The 20274-nt window shown below is 50.0% G+C and overlaps 1 protein-coding gene across 2 annotated transcripts in view; it reads left to right on the top strand.

The window, feature by feature from the left end:
- The first annotated feature begins 897 nt into the window (after window positions 1-897).
- Window positions 898-20274, top strand: part of sipa1l3 (signal-induced proliferation-associated 1 like 3) — a 78527-nt gene continuing 59150 nt past the window's right edge. For both annotated transcript variants that reach the window (XM_064302226.1, XM_064302227.1), the window contains exon 1: window positions 898-1096. The gene's annotated coding sequence lies outside the window, so the exon portion shown is untranslated. The remainder of the gene's footprint in view (window positions 1097-20274) is intronic.

A 20274-nucleotide genomic window follows, 5' to 3' on the forward strand; every position in this document is an offset into this window, starting at 1 on the left:
AATCAAGCAATTTAAATCATGGACGCCATCACGTTCTTCATCGTATATTCACCTTGAAGGCTACTCAAATGCATGCACTTACTGTTGACCAGGGCGCTTTGCGGATGCATACATTTACATGCAAGACGGCATAACACAAAATGTCATAGAAAGGCGGTATAGTGGTTGTTTTGCTTTAAAAATGCCGATATAAAAATACTTCAGGATCACCCTTTTTTTTAAAATAAGTTTTTAACAATGGAAAAAGGAAAGCTACATATATTCTATCGTAATGTTTTCCACGTCAGTGTATAAATGCAACCGCATGAGGGCGCCATAAAACAATTGTACATGTCTGTTGAATCGGAGTCACGTCTACAGCATTTGTATTAGGATAGCCTACACGTCTAGCTAATAAAAGAAATAAGATATCTTAATTAGTGGGCTTGGGTACGCAACACGGTGCAGTAACACGATGCTTGACCAAACTAATATTCTCTTAAGTCAAGTCTCAGCTGTTGCAACAGTGGTATTTAGCTAGCATAACGTCATTGGTCTTAAATATGTAGCATACATATATCAATTTAACATGTTAAGAAAATGAAGTGTTTACAAACGTATTACAATAACTAAATTGCTGAAACATTTGAAACGTGCACAAAAATAAGTTACGCGCTTTATTACACGCTTTTTTATTTACTTAATAACATAACTTCTCGTGTATAGACTTCTCTGTCTTCACATAAAGGCTTAGAATTATTTCCTTTAAATGCGTAAGAATACGCTGCTGTTAAGATTAAATACATTTCTGTCAATGGCACAGAGAACAATCGCTATCTATCGCGCAAAATAGACAGTACAACTAGCAGTTTGCACAGGCGCAGTGCGGTGTACGTGTGTGTGTGTGTGTGTGAGAGAGCGTGCAACCGGGGCGCCGCGGTTTCGGTTGGTCGGGAGAGAGGACTAGCGACTGGCGATTGAAAGGGGGAGCTGCCTCAGTCCAGAACAGCGGTTTGCGAACGTCGGCAAACGGTGAAATGAGATGCTTCTGTAAAGGATTGCGACTCTTTCGAAAGGGAATATAAGTTTTAGTCTAAGGCCCCGGGAGCACTGTAAGGTAAGATATAAACCCAAACGGTTCCTTTTTAAAACTAAATTTTGTAAATTCTCCGAAGCGGTAGCCTGCAAGCTAGCGAATTTGTTAGCAACGCTTTAAAGTCGGGAGTACGCTAGCCAGTTAGCTATCTAGCTAACCCAAACGCTCACTCAAGCGAGCTACATAAGGTCTGTTTTCTCCTTTATTGTTCATGTTTTCATGCTAAATATGCGTGTGATTGTATAACAAGTTGTGGTTCTTGCAACTTTATTTTGTTAAATTGGCTTTCGCTTTCGATTACATTAGCCTTATTTATGTTTTATTAACTACACTGTCTGCTGTAGTCCTTCCTGATCCATCGTAATCTCAGTACGCACGCGCAACGCTGTTGCGTATTCTGGGACTTTGTAGTTCTTACTTGTTTGAAAATTACCTTTCTGACTGACATTATTAACGTATAAACTACATGTTCCATGCAATAATGCGCCCCCACCCGACATATGTGATGTTCTTATTTGTTAATGTAAATAACCTTACAAAAAGTGTGTAAGTGCTTCTCTGGGGTCCGGCAAAGGGAAGCAATTTAAGCGAAAAGTTTTTAATCACTCTCGGAGGTTCCTTTTGTCCACCATTTATGTTTTTCTTTTCCAAACAATGAAAGTTGCAGTTCACGACGTATAAAACACGCTAGGCTACCTTACCAGGTAAATTCCAGGTACATACATTGTAGCCTGCATAAATGCTTCTTTAATAACAGTATTGGCCATTAAGGTAATTAAACAATATACTTGCTAATGACCAACATTCTTGTATCTGTTGAAACAAATAGGAGAAATTCAGTTGTTTGTTGCGCTCGTTTCTGTTTTTTATGATTCCACTGGGCATACTGTGAAACTATGTTTGGAAGGTCCAAATTAGGTGACAAACTTCCTATGATGCGATGTACAGTGTCAAGCAAATTTCAATTAGTATTTTGCTGGAGCATTTATTCGTTTTAGCCTAATGCTGAATGATGATGCGTGTTGATAGTCTTAACTGTGTTCCTCATTCTTTTCTGTTTAGAACCAAAATTTACGTGTGGCATGTCTTTAAAATCTCTGTCATGCTCGGGGCATAGAAGCTGACAAACGAGTTTTGGAAACTCATAGAAGGGATGGAGAGTGTGAGTGTCTGAGTTTGGCTGGGGCGGGGTGGGGGGCGTGTTGTTATTGCGTGTAAGCGGCGGGGTGTCGTTAAGTATTTGCCCAACTGCCGTGCTTACGGCGCCCCAGGAAATAACACGTCAAATATTAATATCAGCCCCTCATGATTGAACACGGCAGGCGCGCAGTCCATAGCATGGATTTCGTCCAGTCTTCCGCTTTGCGAATAATTAGCCTACACTGTAATGAGAGCAGTACAGTTGACGATGATGATTAAGCAGGCTTAAGTCTAGACGAACAGAAAAAGAAAAATAGCTTTATTTAGCAAGTGTAACGCTATGGTATGCAACTACTGGAAGTAGTGGATAGTTAATTCCGAGACATTTTGCGTCTATCTGCTGTCATTTTCTGTTTGGAAAGTTTTGAGTATGCTAATTGATGTTATGTAAAAATACACTGGCCCGAATGCCTCTAATGCTTTCTATACTCCTTGTTGGGAAGGGCGGGTGTTTGGAGTTCTCACATCCATCTGCGGGCCTATGCTATGTCTGTTTAACTCGGCTTCAGTGCTCAACACCAAAGTCTCCATTGGAAATAAAAGCTGGAAACCTACAGAGAAATGTATCTTCTGGTGATTTTGAGATTTATATATTTTTGTATCTTGGCTGAAATAAGTAGGCCTAAGTGATCGTCTGGAAAAGTGACAGTTAGGCAAATTAGAGCTACACTGCAGGTAACTTGTCTGTTGATAAACAAATGACATTGCCAAATGAAATGTGTTTAGTTTTTCACATTTAGTCCCACTGGTTTATTAAGGTTGTACTCTAACCTAAAAATCTCACGGCTTATAAACAAGCAAAGATTTAAATACATGCAAATTAATTCAGAGGGAAAATGCCTGTAAGTTAAACTCAAGGTCTGTCGCAGGAATGACGCTGTGTTGCTTAATGGACTAGGGCAGTGGCGCACAACTCCAGTCCTGGAAGGCTGGTCTGCGTGGTGGTTTTTGTTCCAACCGATTACCTTAGCTTTAGTTTTCTGACAGCTCTATGAACTACACTGGTTCGCTTCTGTACTTGAGCTCAGTAAAATCTTTAGGATACACTTGTAGTCTGTGGCTGTAGTGCTTATGCAAATGTCAGACCAAGATATGAATCAGCTAGTTAAATAAGAGCAGAAGTCAGCGCATAGTCCTGAAACGGCTCAGCCCTTGTTCCTTGTGCATCCCTGGACCAGGAAGTTGGGGAGCTTTATGGAGTGACTTAGGCGAGGTCACAATATGGAATGACTGTGCTCTCGCACACGTCCTGCTGTGCCTCGTGCTGTTGCATTTGGCATTCCTCTCGGTCTGGCGAACTGGCGTAAGGAATCCAACGCAGGGCAAGTAGTCTACCTGTGACAAAAAAAAAGAAACTTTGGTCTGGCTTCCCCCCATAAATGTGATGTTAAAGTTAATCGCCTCCCTTAAGCGTGTGAGTTCTTTATTGATTAATTGGCGAGTATATCCTTACAGAAGCGTATCCTGCATTAGCTCTCGCAGTCCATCTGTTTCTAATTCTCACAGAAGAAAAGGACGGTCTTACATTCACCTCGTTCGACGTCCGCTGCCAAATAAGCATGCCTTTAGGGAAGCTGGAGTCTTTTGTGCTTTGCACACTGTTCCATAGTTATCCACGCTTTTCCTGGTGAGTAATGCAGCGAAATGAATTATTGACCTAGTGAGGCACGCAAGGAGTGAATGGTATGTTCTCTGAGCTTTGTGGCGGTTGGATCCAGCTGACCAATAAACGTAAAATAAACTGACTCAAGTGCGCCCAGACCAGTGGGAGACACTTCACTGAGCATGACTCCTCTTCAGCATTGCGCCAACCTGGTCAAACTGCTTACAGTTTAAAAATGTAAGCCTTTCAAATGCCAGAAGTGAGTATTTCAGTAGCGCGTGTGCTTGTCGTCATAATCCTTCTTCTTGGATAACATGTTTTCGTCAAGTTTTGAAACGTGTGAAAGAGGCGCGTACAGCGCTGGTGTTTCCTGGCAGTCGAACGCTGGAATGCTCCCAGGGCCTCGCTGTGGTTCAGACTGTTTTTTAGCCCAGGTTAAAATCCAGCTGCTAAGTGTAATATTGAGCAAATCATTTGGATTGATCTGGTGCGGAGCCCTGCGCCTGGATTTCAGTGAATCGTGTTGTGGTCACACCGTAAGATAACTCCACTCTGAAGGTGAGTTTGGCACGGAGAGGAGGCGGAGCCGGTATGCAAATGAGGAGGGAGCCCTTCTGGCCGCTGCGATCCTCGCCCCAGGATGGCTGGGTTTGTTTGGCCTGTGTAAATATAGCCTGTTGGTTTTAGCTGGAGGATAAACACAGATGTCAAGTAGGCTGGGGTTCCTCCTCGCCACAGGCCTCTCCCAGCATCACTCTACCGTATAGAGAGCGAGAGCGAGGGAGAATGAGAATGGAGAAAGAGAGGAGGAGACGAGACTGGGGGGGTAGTGAGAGAGTGCTTTAACTTGGCCTTACTATACCAATCATTATGAACTGGGCCCCAGGCCCATGGCACATCTTTTGTCTTTAAATGAAACATTTTATTCTCCCAAGTTCACGTGTGACATTCCGGGCCGGCCTGCAGCGAAGGAGCCTAATGCATCATGGGTACCCTCTGTCAGCCCTGTGCAGAAGTGCCCTGTGGAGGCTGTGCTAATGTGTGTTTAGCGTGCAGCGGTTCTGACTGGCCACGCCCCTGCTCTCCTGCCTCCCTGCTTTGTGCACGCGGCGTTTCAGAAGCGCTCTTAAGTAGAAAATTGAATTGGTAAGATGCCATCGTTTCATTTGCTTTTTTAAATTCGATTTCCCCCTTAAACTAATGGTTAAAAACAGGCTCCCAGTATAAAGGACAAAAGCACAGTTAGGGGACAGTGGGAGGTTTAAGCAGGGGTGCCGCCAGGGACTTTGGGCCCCACCACCCCAGGCTACCCCATCCCTGCACAATTACAGCACAGTTTATTTGAGGGCCCCTGTCAGTCGGGGCCCTTGGAATCGTCCTAACCCTCACCCCCCCCCCCATTCAGCACCCCTGAGTGTAAGTTTTAGGCCCTCTCCCCGGGCCTTGTTACAGAGAGACTTGGGCCAAGCCCTTTATATAAGGCTTGTTAAAAGGACAGTGTCTGGGAAAGAGAAACTGTAATGTAAACCGACCACATTTACAGAAGATCAAAAGATCAAACCCTGGCACATTCTTTTACACTCACAGTGTTGGCTCTGAAGCCTCTGTCTTTTCAGCACTGCATTCTCCTCTTCCTCTGTATCTCAGATTGTGCCATAGATAGACAGAGCGAGACAGGGCGGGGGGAGAGAGGGAGAGATTCAGAGATAACAGGGAGAGAGAGGAACGATAAGGGTGGAGAGAAGAGAAGGAGAGAGAGATCTGTGAGGGAGCGGCGTTCCTAATGGCAGTATCATGCTGTAGTGGGTTATAGGAGGGGAGTGGCTGGCTTTCTGATGGTGTGCTTGTGTTTGTTTCTGACTCTGTTCCCGTGGTGCTCTGAGGTTAGATTGTAAAGTTGTTTGTCGGAGCCGTTGTTGCCGTCCCAGTGAGTGGGGGCCAGGGGTCAGGGTGGACCCCGGGGGGAGTGGAGGGGGGGGAGACGCAGGGACAGGAAATGAGTCCCAGCGTTGGGAGATGACAGGCTCTGAATCATCCCTCAGTGTGAGCGCGCCCGCGGACCAGCGGCGGAAATACAGTTCAGCCTCTGGAATGCAGGGAAGGCAAGGTCAGCCCGGGGTTTATGCCTGTCCCGCCGACCCTCACAGCACATGGAGAGGCCTTTCCTGTGTGTGTGTGTGCGTGTGCGTGTGTGTGTGCATGTGCTCTTGCGTGTGTACGTATGTGTGTGTGTGTACGCGTGTGCGTGTGTGTGTGTGTGCTTGTGCTCGTGCTCTTGCGTGTGTCTGTGTGTGTGCGCATGTGTGTCTGTGTGCACGCGTGCGTTTGTGTGTGTGTGTGTGTGTGTTTGCATGTGTGTGTGTGTGCTTGTGCTCTTGCGTGTGTCTGTGTGTGTGTGCGCGTGCGCGCGCGCGTGTTTGTGTGTGTGTGTGAGTGTGTGTGTGTACGTGTGTGTACGTGTGTGTACGTGTGTGTGTGTGTGTACGCGTGTGCGTGTATGTGTGTGTGCTTGTGCTCTTGTATGTGTGCGTGTGTCTGTGTGTGTCTGTGTGTGCGTGCGCGCGTTGTGTGTGTGTGTGCACGTGTGTGTATGTGTGTGTACGTGTGTGTGTGTGTGTACGCGTGTGCGTGTATGTGTGTGTGCTTGTGCTCTTGTATGTGTGCGTGTGTCTGTGTGTGTCTGTGTGTGCGTGCGCGCGTTTGTGTGTGTGTGTACGTGTGTGTATGTGCGTGTGTGTGAGTGTGCCCATGGGTCTCTCTCTCTGCATGCAGACACACTGAATGCAGCACTGTTGGGGGTCAGCACATGACCCTGCTCAGCTTGGCTCTCATTAAGATAAAGAGCATCCAGTCTGCTAAGCAAATGAACAAGATCCCATGATTGCCGCTTCACCTCCAAGCGCCTCCCACCTCAGCTCCCTCCCATTGGCCAAGCGCCATGAGTCTTTGGGTATGCATCAGAGCAAAGCGGTAGCAACCAACCAGGGAACATGGCAGAATCACAGAGAAAAGAGCTGCCATTCTGTCTTGTGTGATCACAGCAAAATTGCTTTGGGTCTTGGGACCAAAATGTTGTTGGTCTGCACAACAAGCGGACGGATGCCTCGCTTCCCCCAGCTGATTGGGTCTTGGGTTACCATGGCGAGGCTATGGCCAACAGCTGGCCAGTGAGATTACCAAGGCCAGGGTTCTAAATACCTCAGCACTTACGATTACAAGTTAAGTCACAGAGTCCAAACACCTTGTTTCCACCTTGCTTAATTTGGCCGCCGATTGGTGCCCGAAACCCCAGGGACACTGCTGGCCTCCGGGGCTCGGGTGTGACAGCCCTGCGTCAGAGACGGACCGTGACACGCCCACGCCGCGGTGCCAGACCCGGAGCTGAATGACCCAGCCACGTGAGAGAACAGGAGCCGCCCACTTCCGCTTTGTCATAAACGCGTCAGCGTCACAGGCAGTCTTGACCCTGTTTTGGTAACCCTGTTGCCGGGCGATGGACGTTCAACGACGCGCAAACCCGCAGAGCGTCAGCGGGCCCCGCCCCTGGCCCTGCGTCAGCGCGGCGCAGGAATCCCCACTCCCGCCGTCCTCCGCCCACGCCAAGAGTTAAAGCTCCGCCCGCCGTCCGCCCGCCGGGACGGGCTTCAGGGAGGGGCTGCCGTGGGGAGGGGGGGCGGGGCTGAGGGCTGAGACCCCGCTCCCCTGGCCGCTGGGCGCCTCTCTAACCCCCCTCCACCCCCCCGGGAGTGGAATTTCTTTTTCTTTTTTTGCTCTTTCGGGGCTCTGGAATGCTTTTCTGGAGGCGGGGGTCCCTTTATGTGCATGTTTAGCATTTTTAACCCATAAACCCTCTGCTTTGCATGGAGTCTCTCTCTTTGCGGGAAATGCCCTGGTCCTGTCTTCATTCCGCTGATGCCCGTCCCTCAGCAGGAGCCTTTCAGCCGTCTGGCAGTTTGGCTTAGCCCTGCTTTTTTGCCTTTTCTTTCCCCTTGCGTACGTGAGTGAGTGAGTAATAGCGCTGTGGCCTGCTCTGTCCATGCTCAGTAGCTGTGGATTAAGGTGGGCTCTAAGCTCATCGCTGGTGCGTCTTGCTGACAGGCTGCTCCAGAACCTTCAGAAGGATGAGGGAGAGACAGGAAAGAGGTGTTCTCTTTCTTTTTTCTGTTCCTGCTGCAGTGAGGGAAGGAGAGAGGGTGGAAAGAGCACGGGAGAGAGAGAGAGAGAGAAAGATTGAGAGAGAAGGAGAGATTGAGAGAGATAAACTAAGATTGCACAGGTAAACGAGAGAAAGAGGGATGAGGGGAGATATAGATGAAAGAAGCCAAAGTGCCGTTGCAGGCTCCAGCATTTCCCACCTCTTCGTTCTTCCGTGACAGAACCCCCTTTATCTTCCCCTCTTCTTTTGCTCCCCCTTTCCCCCTTTCTTCCTCCTCCCTACATTTGCTCAAGCAGAAGTTTTAGATGAAGTGTTGGCGTTCAGTGAAGGCCTGTGAATAATCTCTCTTCCTCTCTCTCTCTCTCTGGGGTGTGTCCCAGGTTCAGTCAGGCTGATCTGTTGGTTTTGGCTTGTCAGCGCGATGCAGTGTGAATACCTCACTCTAGTTGGGGGGGGGGGGGGGAGTGGATGGGGTCAAAGGTTGCACCGACAAGGAAGCAGTTTGGGCAGAGTCGTAAATAAACATTCCCCCACAGTAACCTGGAGACACGGTGCCATTTCACCCAATTCAGCCGAATGGATTTGTACATGGGCATTCACGCAGGCACACGCTCATACAAACATACACACACGCACACACACGCAAACACAGACTCACTCACACAGTGTTTATGACCTCATCTGCAGTGTTATTTCTCTCTTCTGAGTTCCTGCAGGAATGCTGTTGGGCCAACGGGGTGCCTCACGGCACATAACACACACACACACACACACACGCACACACACGCACATTCTCTCTATTCTTTCTCTCTCTCACCTTCACTTTGCCAATCACTCCTCCCCTAACTGTCCCAGAGGCCAATACTAAATGCATTTTGCCCCCCCAGGCCCCCTGCCTGCGGGACGCGCTGTCCGTCCACGCAGGGCCACACCCTCCGTCACGGGACCCACCCAAAACCCGGCCGCTCTCGGACCGGGTGTCACGCCGGAGAGTGAGGCTGGGTTCAGAGCTGGAGCAGGCGGCCCTGTTACACACCTTCCCCCGTTCGTTGCACAACGCTGCTGTTGGGCTCTGGCTGGCTTCCGCAGGGCACGCACCACGGTAACGGTGTAAATATGAGCCATAAAAACACGTTTTATTACCGCCGCTGCGCGCCGGGCCCCGGGCCCCGGGGCGGAGGAAGAGGCCTGCTCAAACGCTGCTCCTCCCGGCGCCTCCTCAGCGAGGCTGCTCTTCTGGGAGGCTGTGTGGGGTTTGGGAGAGGGAGCCGGACTTAATGAAGGGCAGCATTTAAAGCGGTACGCACGCTTGAAGGGGCCTTCTCTCTTACCTTGTTCTTGGAGAACGGCCGATGGCTTAGTGCTTTCTGCTGTGTGTGTGTGTGTTTGTGTGCGTGCATGTGTGTGTGTGTGTGTGTGTGTGTGTTTGTGTGTGTGTGTGTGTGTTTTGTGTGTGTGTGTTGTGTTTGTGTGTGTGTGGTGTGTGTGTGTGTGTGTGTTTGCGTATGTGTGTTTGTGTGTGTGTGTTTGTGTGCATGCGTGCGTCTGTTTGTGTGTGTGTGTGTGAGGGAGAGAGACCCCAGATCATGCCCTAGTCTAGAGTGTGGAATCCTGGGATGTCTGTGTGGCGGTCCAGACAGAATGCAGGCTGGGCTGGTTCATGTAACACGATGCTTGTGGGGTTACTTAGTACTTGTAAAAGGCCGAGGGGCCCTCACTGTTAGCGATGTGCGCTACGTTTACATCTGTGCTCATGTGAAAGAATAGGGTGTGGCCCGAATCCTGAATTGGCACTAAACTGTTAGAAAAAGTTTGCTTTCAACAGTGTTCTAAAACAAAACTCATTTTGGTTGCTAACATGCTTTGTTTTAAAAAAATCTGCTTGAGCTTTTTAGACTTTTTATTTAGAAGAAAACTCTTAAATGTTTCATTTACGTTGACTCAGATCATGGCCCAGCTCATACAATTTTCAACCTTAAGCTTTTTTATTTTTGTTGTGAAATTTTTTTTTTTTCTGTATAGACACAGAATTGGTGAGCAGAGTGAACCTGCACTTTTTTTCAGCCATAGTGCTTAACCCTTAGGCTACATGGACCTAACCAGCTTCTGTACATAGTTTAAGGTGTGACATCACAAATATGTGATTAGAATGACTGTTCTAATGCTGATGTAACAATCACTACTGGTATTTGAAAACAATGGAGTTCTAGAACTTATATTCTGAAAAACCTGCTCTTCAAATGGGTACAATTTTGCTATTTTGTACAGCATTTGGAGTCTGTAGTGTTTGACGGAGTTAAGGTGTGTGTAGTGTGAACAGAGTAAAGCAGTGTGAGGCTGAAGACCAGTGGCCTCCAACCCTGGTCCTGGAGAACTGCAGGGTCTGCTGGTTTTCATAGTGACTCTGCACTTCATGAATCAATTAGAGCAGTTGATTACAGTTAACTCAACTCACCTGGTGTCTTGGATCTCGATTGGGTGCTGATTTTAAGGTGAAAACAAAAACCAGCAGACCCTGTAGCTCTCCAGGACCTGGGTTGGAGACCACTGCTGTAGACTATGGGCAAAGTGAAGTGGCGTGAGGCTGTTATATTGTGTGAGCCAGAGTGAGTTTAGAGGGTGGGGCAGTGTGAGTCTGAACACCCTTCAGAGCAGGGCTAGTGGGGTGTGAGGGCAGCAGCCTGAGCACGGTCCTGCACACACGCGAGAGACAGGCGCACGAGCTGACCCCTAAAAAATCCAGAGCACCCGCGAGCAAGGAAGAGCCAGTGCCTGTCCCGCGCTCTTAAATCTGTTTGACCCCTCACCTCACAAAAGACTCCTTTGATGAGCTCGCTGAGAGAAGTGGAACAAGGGGGAGGGCTTGGGGGGAGGGGGGGGTCTGTGATTAGGAGGACAGGGGTGTACATTATCCTGCTTAACGCACAAACTCGCCCGGGAACCTGGCCAAAATCTGCAGGCTGCTTAGGGTTTCTAATCCTGCGGCCGGGACCAAGGACTTGAGTTTGCCAACAACTTGTTGTTCCTTGTTCCTTCGCGTGTGTGTATTTGTGTTTGTATGTATGTGTGCGTGCATGCCTGTGCATCTGTGCGTGTTTGTGTGGGCACCTGTACCTGTGTGTGCGTACATGTGCGTGTTTGTGTGGGCACCTGTACGTGTGTTTGTATGCATGTGTGTGTGTGCGTGCCTGTGCATCTGTGCGTGTTTGTGTAGCTACCAGTGTGTGTGCATGCGCAGGTGCGTGTTTGTGTGGGTAACTTTATGTGTGTATGTGTGTGTGTGTGTACATGTTGCCTGGGTGTTGCCTCCCATTGAGGCGCAGTGTGAAGTGGGCGGTCTCATGCCAGGCTCCGCCCCCTTATTTGTCACTCATTCAGCAGAGATTCGGGGAGGACACAGCTCCCCATTCAGCCCCTTTTGGTTTATTTTCACCCCTCTCTCCCTATTTTTATCTCCCGCATACCTGCGCTCCCTCACCTCCTCCCCTCCACCCCTCCATCTCCCTCGCTCCCCAGAGCTCTGAAAACAATTCCTACCTTTCATTTTATTTCTGGATGTCTTTTTTTTGCTGGGGGTGGGGGTAGCGGAGGAGGGCCCCTAAACCACTTCCTATGCGCTTGCCAGCGGAATGCCTGCAGGAGCGTTGCCAGGGCGACTAATTAACGGAGGGGACAAAGCCTTAATTGAGCCCCTGCGTGCCTTTGTGACTTTTCCTGGGTCGGCGCAGTTTTGTGTGCCGCCCCTTCCCCCCCTGCCCCTCCCCCCCTCCTTCTCACTGCTTGGAAAGTTGAGCAGGTTTTAATGGGGCGGGCACAGAGGGGTTCACTGCGTGTGGGGGGAGCACGGCTGTTTGGGAAAGCCACTGTGGGGCTCGGGGGGGAGGGAGGGAGTGCTGGAGCCGGAGTCAGAGGCTGAGCCGGCTCGACCTGTATGCAAATGCCTGTGCGAAGCCCGCTCTGACTCGTCCCGCCCAAACAAGAAGCTTGATGTGAGAGTCGCTACGCACCGCGGGACAGAACTGCGCTGAAGCAGGGACAGACTGACAGAAAGACAGACGGGCCGAGAGTCCTTTGGGGCAGAAACTGGGCTGGGAAGCACCGAGACATTTTGAGACTAATAGCGAGGCAGGTCTTCAGACAGCACTTTGTGTTTATTGCCTTTATTGCGTGTAAATTAGCTTTGCATGAAAGAGTGAATCACCTTTAGGAAGTCACGCGTTTAAAATAACATGCAGAATCCATGAATGCATAGAGCTGCTGTTACAGGCGACAGGGCGTCTGTTCTCAGGGACTTCAGAGACAAAAATGGAGGTGCCAGGAGCTGAATGTTGAAGGGCAAGATGGCGATATTTCAGTGCCCGCCCCTTCGGGTGGGCGTGGCCCGGCGGGCAGCTGGCGCCAGGCTCCGGGCCTCAGCAAGCCGGCCGCGCCAGAACATGCGCCATCTGGGCCCGGAGCGCCTCTTCAGCTCCGCCGGGAGCGGCCCTGCTGCGGCTAACGTCCAGGCTAACTTGGTTAGCGGGCGCTAACAGGCAGACAGACCCCTCTGCTGTGTTTAGCGGACGCTACAGACAGACCCCTCTGCTGTGTTTAGCGGACGCTACAGACAGACAGACCTCTGCTGTGTTTAGCGGACGCTACAGACAGACAGACCTCTGCTGTGTTTAGCGGACGCTACAGACAGACCCCTCTGCTGTGGTTAGCGGACGCTAACAGGCTAGAGAGCGGCAGAGCCAGAGATGAAGGCCTTAGCTGGCGCTTTGCATTATGACGCTGCTGCCAGAGGGTGTTTTCATGTAGAGATGCTATTACTTTAAGAGATGGCGGCAGGGTTACGGTGGCTCTCCAGTGTGGTGGATGGTGCAGTCCGCAGCAGCATTCAGGCTCTTTGGGTTTTGGAGCTGCTCCTGTGATGAATATATGCTTTCCACAGCATCTGGCCTTTTGGGCTTGAGAACAGACAAAAGTGGGTTTGTGTGCGTGTGTGTGTGTTTATTAGGGTTCGGCAATATGATAATTTTGTATTATTGCTGGTACAATTTAAATAGTGATAAGCTATTGAACACACAAATAATGGAATTTTGTCCTGACAACTACATGCTACAAGTAATGGTTTGGCACGACACAGGCCAATAAAATTTTTTAAAACCCTTGGAGCGATTTTTCTTTTAATTTGCTCAGGTTGAGCAAGTTAGCTTGGGAGTGACATTGTATTTCCAACTTTTCATTCAAATGAAGGGTTTTCTCTTTGAATCTCTCAGTGCTACCAACAAGTATGTAAGTATTATTATCAATAAACAACAAAAATGTCAGGCACTAAGTGATGGTTAGCTCAAAGAAACAGGAGGTCACAGTTTCAGTCTGTATTAGAGCACTGAGCTCAGCTCACAGGTTCAGTCTGTATTAGAGCACTGAGCCCAGCTCACAGTTTCAGTCTGTATTAGGGCACTGAGCTCAGCTCACAGTTTCAGTCTGTGTTAGAGCACTGAGCCCAGCTCACAGTTTCAGTCTGTATTAGAGCACTGAGCCCAGCTCACAGTTTCAGTCTGTATTAGAGCACTGAGCCCAGCTCACAGTTTCAGTCTGTATTAGAGCACTGAGCCCAGCTCACAGTTTCAGTCTGTATTAGAGCACTGAGCCCAGCTCACAGTTTCAGTCTGTATTAGAGCACTGAGCTCAGCTCACAGTTTCAGTCTGTGTTAGAGCACTGAGATGGGAGCTGCACTTAGGGTTAGGTTACTGCTGTGAGGTATTGTATGATATAAGAGGGTGAAAGTGCCCATAGGCAAACTCTAATAATGGTATTCCATTACTAATTAGAATTAAATGATTGCATTACCTATGAGCAATAAGTGCTGTAACATCCGTCGATTCATCCATTATCTATACCCACTTATCCTGGTCAGGGTCGCGGGGGGTGCTAGAGCTTACCCCAGCGTGCAATGATGATGATGAAGATGAGCATGGTGATGATATGGGGTACGAGGATGAGGCTGATGATAACTGATTGCTGTGTGTGGTGGTGATGAAGATGAGCATTGTGATGTGGGGTACGAGGATGAGGATGGTGGTGATATGGGGGGGATGAGGCTGCTGGTAACTCTGGTTGCTGTGAGGAAACTCGTTTGGTTGTAGCGTCTGTGGTTTGGCTCTCCCACGCTTTCATTATGGCTGTTTGATGGTGCTGCCCAGCCTGCCCTGGAGCAAAGTCATTTGGGGATGTAATTGCTGTTGATCCACCTGCCAGTAATTACAAACTGAGCTCTGTGTGTGTGTGTGTGTGTGTGTGTGTGTGTGTGTGTGTGTGTGTGAGAGAGAGGGAGAGAGAGAGAGAGAGAGAGAGAGAGAGAGAGTATGCATATGTGTGTATCTCTCCACATATGTCTGTGTGGGCTTGTGTAGGCAGTGATTGTCTGTCTCTACACTTGTGTATTAGTTCTTATGTGTCAGAGAGCTCTGTGTGTGGGCGTGTACGTGTCCATGTTAGTGTCCAGCGTGTGTGTGCGCACTTGGCACGCTCACACCTCTAACCCACTGCACCCTCTTAGTTGTGCATCAGCGACCCTGCTGCCAGCATACCAACATTCACTGCCTATTTTTTCCACTCTACATATATTTTCCCTCTAATTCTCATTGCAAGAAGTTTATAGGTCCTCGAGCAGGCAGTAATGAGGAATGAACTGCTGGCGTAAAAATGTGTGTGGGTGTATGCAAGCGTTCATGCGTGTATTTTTGTGTACATAGGTGTGCACATATCTAAGTGTGTATTCTAATATTTGAGTAGGTCTATGCTTATAACGTCCTGGAGGTAGATGAACTTCCTGTTTGCATGTGCCCTCCTTCCGTGCCCCTTGTGTCCCAGGAAAGCTCACCCCACCCCCCCTGCTTGCACACAAACTCCCTCTGCCTTGAAACGGGGCAGGCAGACGTATGGGGCTGTAATTACACTGCAGAAGAGGGAGCGCAGGCGGCACACGCTGTCAGTGTGATTGAGTTATAAAGGACGCGGGTACTGGATGGCCACGCTCATTCACGCGCTCGCCCGCTCTGTGCTGCCTGCAGGATGAATCCCTCACAGTGTGTGTGACTGGGACCTGGAAACAGGGAGAGCAGTGTTAGTTCTCTGGCTCTCCCTCTGGCTCTCTCTTTCACTCTCTCCCTGTTGCGCTCCCTCTCACTTTCCCTCCCTCTCTCTCACTCTCTTTTTCTCTCTTGCTCTCTTACACTCTCCCTCCCTCTCTCTCTCTCTCTCTCTCTCTCCCTCTCTCATTCTCCCCTCCTTCGCCCCTCCTTGAGTTGTGGATTCAGGCAGATGAGGGGCTGTGGCTGAATAGCAGCTGATCCCACAGCCACAGACAGACCTGACCACAGAAGAGGGAGAAAGTGCTCGAGGGAAGGAGGAGGGAGGAGAAGGACAAGAAAAACAGAAGAGGGAGAGAGAGAGGGCAGAATCTGATCTAGAGCTTAGTCACTGTACTGCATTCCTTCTGTAGATGTGGTGGTTTCTTCATCCCTCTGTCTCTCTTTAAATCTTTGCTCATTTCCTTTCTCTGTGCTTTTGTGCCCTCCCTCCCCCCTCCCTCCTCTGTGTGAGGGGGTATAGACTAGTAACAGTGTCTCAGAGCCTGGGGCTGTCCAGGGGGCGTGGCAGTGGTGTGTTTGTAGTTTCCCCAGTGTCCCTCTCCCATGATGCTGCAGGATGCCCAGGATCACACCAGGACAGATGCCCTCTGTGCCATGCCAGAATCCCTCACCCGCCTGGACTTTACCCTACACACAAGCACACGCATGCATGCACACATACACACACGTACACACACACACACACGTACATACACACACGCACACACACACACACGTATATGCATACACACACACACACACACACACACACACACACACACGTACATACATACACACACGCACACACACACACACGTACACACGCATGCATGCACACATATACACACACAAGCATGCATACATGCACACATATACACACACAAGCACGCATACATGCACACATACACACACGTACACACACACACACACACACACGTACATACATACACACACACGTACATACATACACACACGCACACACACACACATGTACATACATACACACACACACACACACACACACACGCACGCACACAGGCGGGCTCCCTGTGTCCTGTGTGGTGCAGGTTACTGTAGCGCTGTTGAGAGGCAGGTACAGCGTGCGGCTCTGTGAGAAGCATTGCTGCTCCTCACAACCAGCACAGAGAGAAATTACACACGCCGTTTCCCCTGACAACTCCCCTCCACACTCCACACCTGCCTCCTCTCCTCTCTCCTCCCTTTCCCTGCCTCCCCTCCCTCCCTCCATCCCTCCCTCCTCACCCCCCTTTCTGTCTTCCTTTGCTGGGAGAGCCTCCCCCTGTGGAGGAGTTGGTACGAGCCCTCGGTCTGAGAGCGCTGGCGACTGTTAGCGGAGGCCGTTGTGCTTGGGCGTGGCGGTGTAGCGGTGTAGCGGTGCTTCAGGCAGTAATGAACGATGCGCGTCCCTGTTGCGCTTAGAGAGGCAGCGTTTCGTTCACCTGCTCTAGATTACCATAGATCCCCCCCCATGTACAGTGTTTTAGCCTTTTGTCTGATGGATGCAGAGGCTAGGGGTGCTGCTGGTTCAGCACAGCCCCATCTTGAAAGGGGACCGGGGCTTTGGGTGCTGGAGAAGAGAAGGTGATAACCTCTCCAAAAAGGCACAGGCCCCATCTGCATGTAATGTGTGATTCATTGTTTGTGTCGCTGTCCGTGCCACTGCCCCCAGCACCCTCGCTAGAAAAGCCATTCTGCCGGCTGCTCTGTTTTATGTATTTCTCTATTTTACAAGTACACAAGGTCTCTGTGGCCCATAAAGGGCACTGAAATGCAGGTGCAACATCGCAGGTGTCTTTCAGATATCAGCTTCCCCTTGCACAGCGCCTAATAAAGGTCTTTTTAGACTTCCTCTTTCCCCATGTCACGTTCAGTATTTAAAGAGGCTGTTGGAGCTGTGGACGTCTGCTTTTCTCCTCTGAACAATGCGCTGAAGGAATAATGGGAATTCGCTCTTTCTCTTTTTGTCTGAAGGCAGGCTGCTGTTGTTCTCTCGCTTCTCCCTCTGCACCTGGCTGATGTCATCTGACCTGATTCCCAGGTTGATACTCGCACACCTGGTTCCGCCCCAGCCGGCCCCGCCCCCTTCGCCGCGCGAGCCCCTCCCCCCCGGGAGGCTCTCTGCTTACGCCCATTGTGTTCTCGCTTCACTGGCGAGAAAGGGGCGCAGTCACACCGCTACGCAGCTAAGGTAGCTAAGCAACCAACAAGTGCGTGCACAGCGCGCAGACGCGTATCTGAGGGGCGGGGCGGAACAGAGGGACGCCTCGGCGTCGGGACACAGGGTCGTTTGGGGAGGACTCAGGACTGACGCGCTGCACCAGCCCCGGTGCTCCCAGCTGCTTCTCTCGGCCTGTGTGGGAAGAGCAGAATCTCCCGCCAGGAGCCGAACGTTTGCTTTCTCACTGTCTCAATGGCAGGCAGAGAAGGGTGCCATTACTCCTCGCCAAGCATTGGCTTTCTGTTCAGTTAGTGTTTATTTTGGTTTCTCAACATCCCGTATCCCTCAACCAGGTCTTTCAGGTCAATTTAAGTGCTTTTTGGGACGGCACATTAAAAAATAAATATTTTAAATGTTGTACGCGGCACTTTCGCTTTTTGTTGTTTATTATCGAAATTATTATTTTTTTTGAAAACAAAAGCAGAGGCAAAAATATTATTAGATGAAGCTAATGTATGACGGCAGCACTGCCACTAGATCAGCAGTATTGCAGCAGGTTTCTTAGCAGTCATTGGTTTAGAGGTTTGCGTGGTAGGGCATGGGAAAATGACACGCTAAAACCCAAAATCTGAATTTTAACAAGCGTTAAAGTTCAGGTTGTTTTCTGTTCTGAACTATGCCTCTCGTAACTTTCGAATGCAGTTCTTGTGACGCATCAGTCTTCTGTTCATGCGATGCACGCGGTCGTCTGTTCAGATGATTTACAATGCGCATAATAACCTCGCATTCCATCCCACCCGACGACCGGCTCTACGGCAGGGCAGCCCGTGATGCCGCGCGCTTATTATGGGATGTTTGTCGGTAGGATGTTGGAGACACGGAAGAAGACGCAGGCTTGAACTCACTTACCCCGAAAGGGATTCCGGTCGGATTTGTGCTCGTGACTCAGTGTGTTAAGGCCAGTCGCTGAACGCAGTGGGTATGTCACACACACACACACACACAGGTGCAGACAGGGGCCTTACTCTGAAGAGGCTGTGGGTCCTCATGGTGTCAGTATGCCTCGCTGTGAGGAGCTGTTTACAGGGACGCCTTATTCGCATTACAGCGCTTATCACAGATGAGTCCCTGGCCGTTAGAACCGTTGGTAACGGTATCCCTGATTATCCGCTCCCAGCCCTCAGCCGTGTCAACATACGCCTGTGTGTGCATCTCTGCCCAGTGCTCTATCTTTGAATCTGCAGGAAGTTCACGACTGCCAGACCCCTCCCTCCCCCGGTCCACCCCTGAAGCTCTTATGGGGGCTGGAAGTGGATCCATCCTCTTCCTCACCTCTTCCACTTACACGTTCACACCATCGTGTGAATTGTTGCTTTTCTTTTCTTTAAGTCGGACATCTTTAATCTATGAGTGACGCTGCTCTAATCTGGAGCTTTTCTCTCTCTGACCCCCACAAGGCCTCACTGGGCAATTGCCCCCTTCCCCCAACCCCGACTCTTTGGGGCAGTAGAGGCTATTACCTCTGTCACTTTGGTCATTTATCCCAATTACTGTCATTGTGCTAATGGGGTTACAGGAAGTGCCTCTGGAGACCCCCACCCACCCCCCGTCCCCAGCTTTATGAGTCCCATTAAGAGACGGATGTGCACTGCAGGGACATGAGACCCTTAGTAGCTGTGTGTGTGTGTGTGTGTGTGTGTGTGTGTGCGCGCGCGTGTGTGTGTGTGTGTGTGTGTGTGTGTGTGTGTGTGTGTGTGTGTGTGTGTGTGCGCGCGTGCGCGCACAAGTGTGTGCGCGTGCGCGTGTGTGCACAAGTGTGTGTGTGTGTGCACTTGTATATGTGTGTGTGTGTGTGCACTTGTGTGTGTGTGTGTGTACAAGTGTGTGTGTGTGTGTGCGCACTTGTGTATGTGTGTGACGGATGGATCAGTGTTATAGAGGTGTAGAGTGACCGTAGAGCAGCCGGGGCTGCTGGGAATGTGGAGATGGCTCCTGGCTCCGTCTCAGTGTTAATACAGATCAGGGATCAGGGCTTCCTGACCAGGCCCGGTTCTGGTTCTGGTTCTGATTCTGGTTCCTGTTGGCAGGCTCGGTCCACTCAAACTGAGCTGCAGGAGTCCAGATGCCAGGTGTAGAGATGGCCCAGGGGCATTGCTGGCATTCCACTGCTTTTATGTCTCTCTTTCAGTCACTCATTCACACTCACTCACTCACTCACTCACCCCTACCCTGTGTCTCTCCTTTTCCCACTCACTCACTCACCCCTACCCTGTGTCTCTCCTTTTCCCACTCACTCACTCACCCCTACCCTGTGTCTCTCCTTTTCCCTCTCCTTTCCACCCTCTCTATCTGTCCATATTTCCTTTCTCTCTGGCTCTCTCCCCCCCTCCCTCCCCTGGAGTCGTGAACAAAGGTGATTGTGGTATAAATGAGTTAGTGCTGTTCTTTGCGGGAGGAGGGGGGTTGAAAGCATTCAGGTAATGGAAGTGGAACATGGCTGTGAATGAGAGATGGTTTCGTTCAGTACCAGTATGGCTCTACTTTCCTCTTCGCTGTACAGAATTGGGCTATTTTTTACAAGTGAGAGAGGCCTCTATTCATGTCTTACATTTCACATCGGCGGCCAGACTGGTATTTTTCAGCCAGTTAGTGCTCTATTCGGGTGCCCTACGCTCTGTCGTGTGTGTGCGTGTGTGTGCGTGCACGTGCGTGTCTGTGCATGTGGTAATGTTTGTAAAGGGTTTTCTGTATGTGGTTGTGCATGGTTCTGTGTGTGTGTGTGTGTGTGGGGGGGTGTCTGTGTGTGATTCTGTATGTGGTCGTGCATGGTTCTGTGTGTGTGTGTGTGTGTGTGTGGGAGGCCGGTTGGGGTTCTGTGTGTGATTCTGTATGTGGCTGTGACGTGTGCATTTGTGCGTCTAAGTGCACGTGTGTCTGTG

This window comes from Anguilla rostrata, chromosome 12 (genome assembly GCF_018555375.3).
Source record: "Anguilla rostrata isolate EN2019 chromosome 12, ASM1855537v3, whole genome shotgun sequence".
NCBI lineage: Eukaryota > Metazoa > Chordata > Actinopteri > Anguilliformes > Anguillidae > Anguilla > Anguilla rostrata.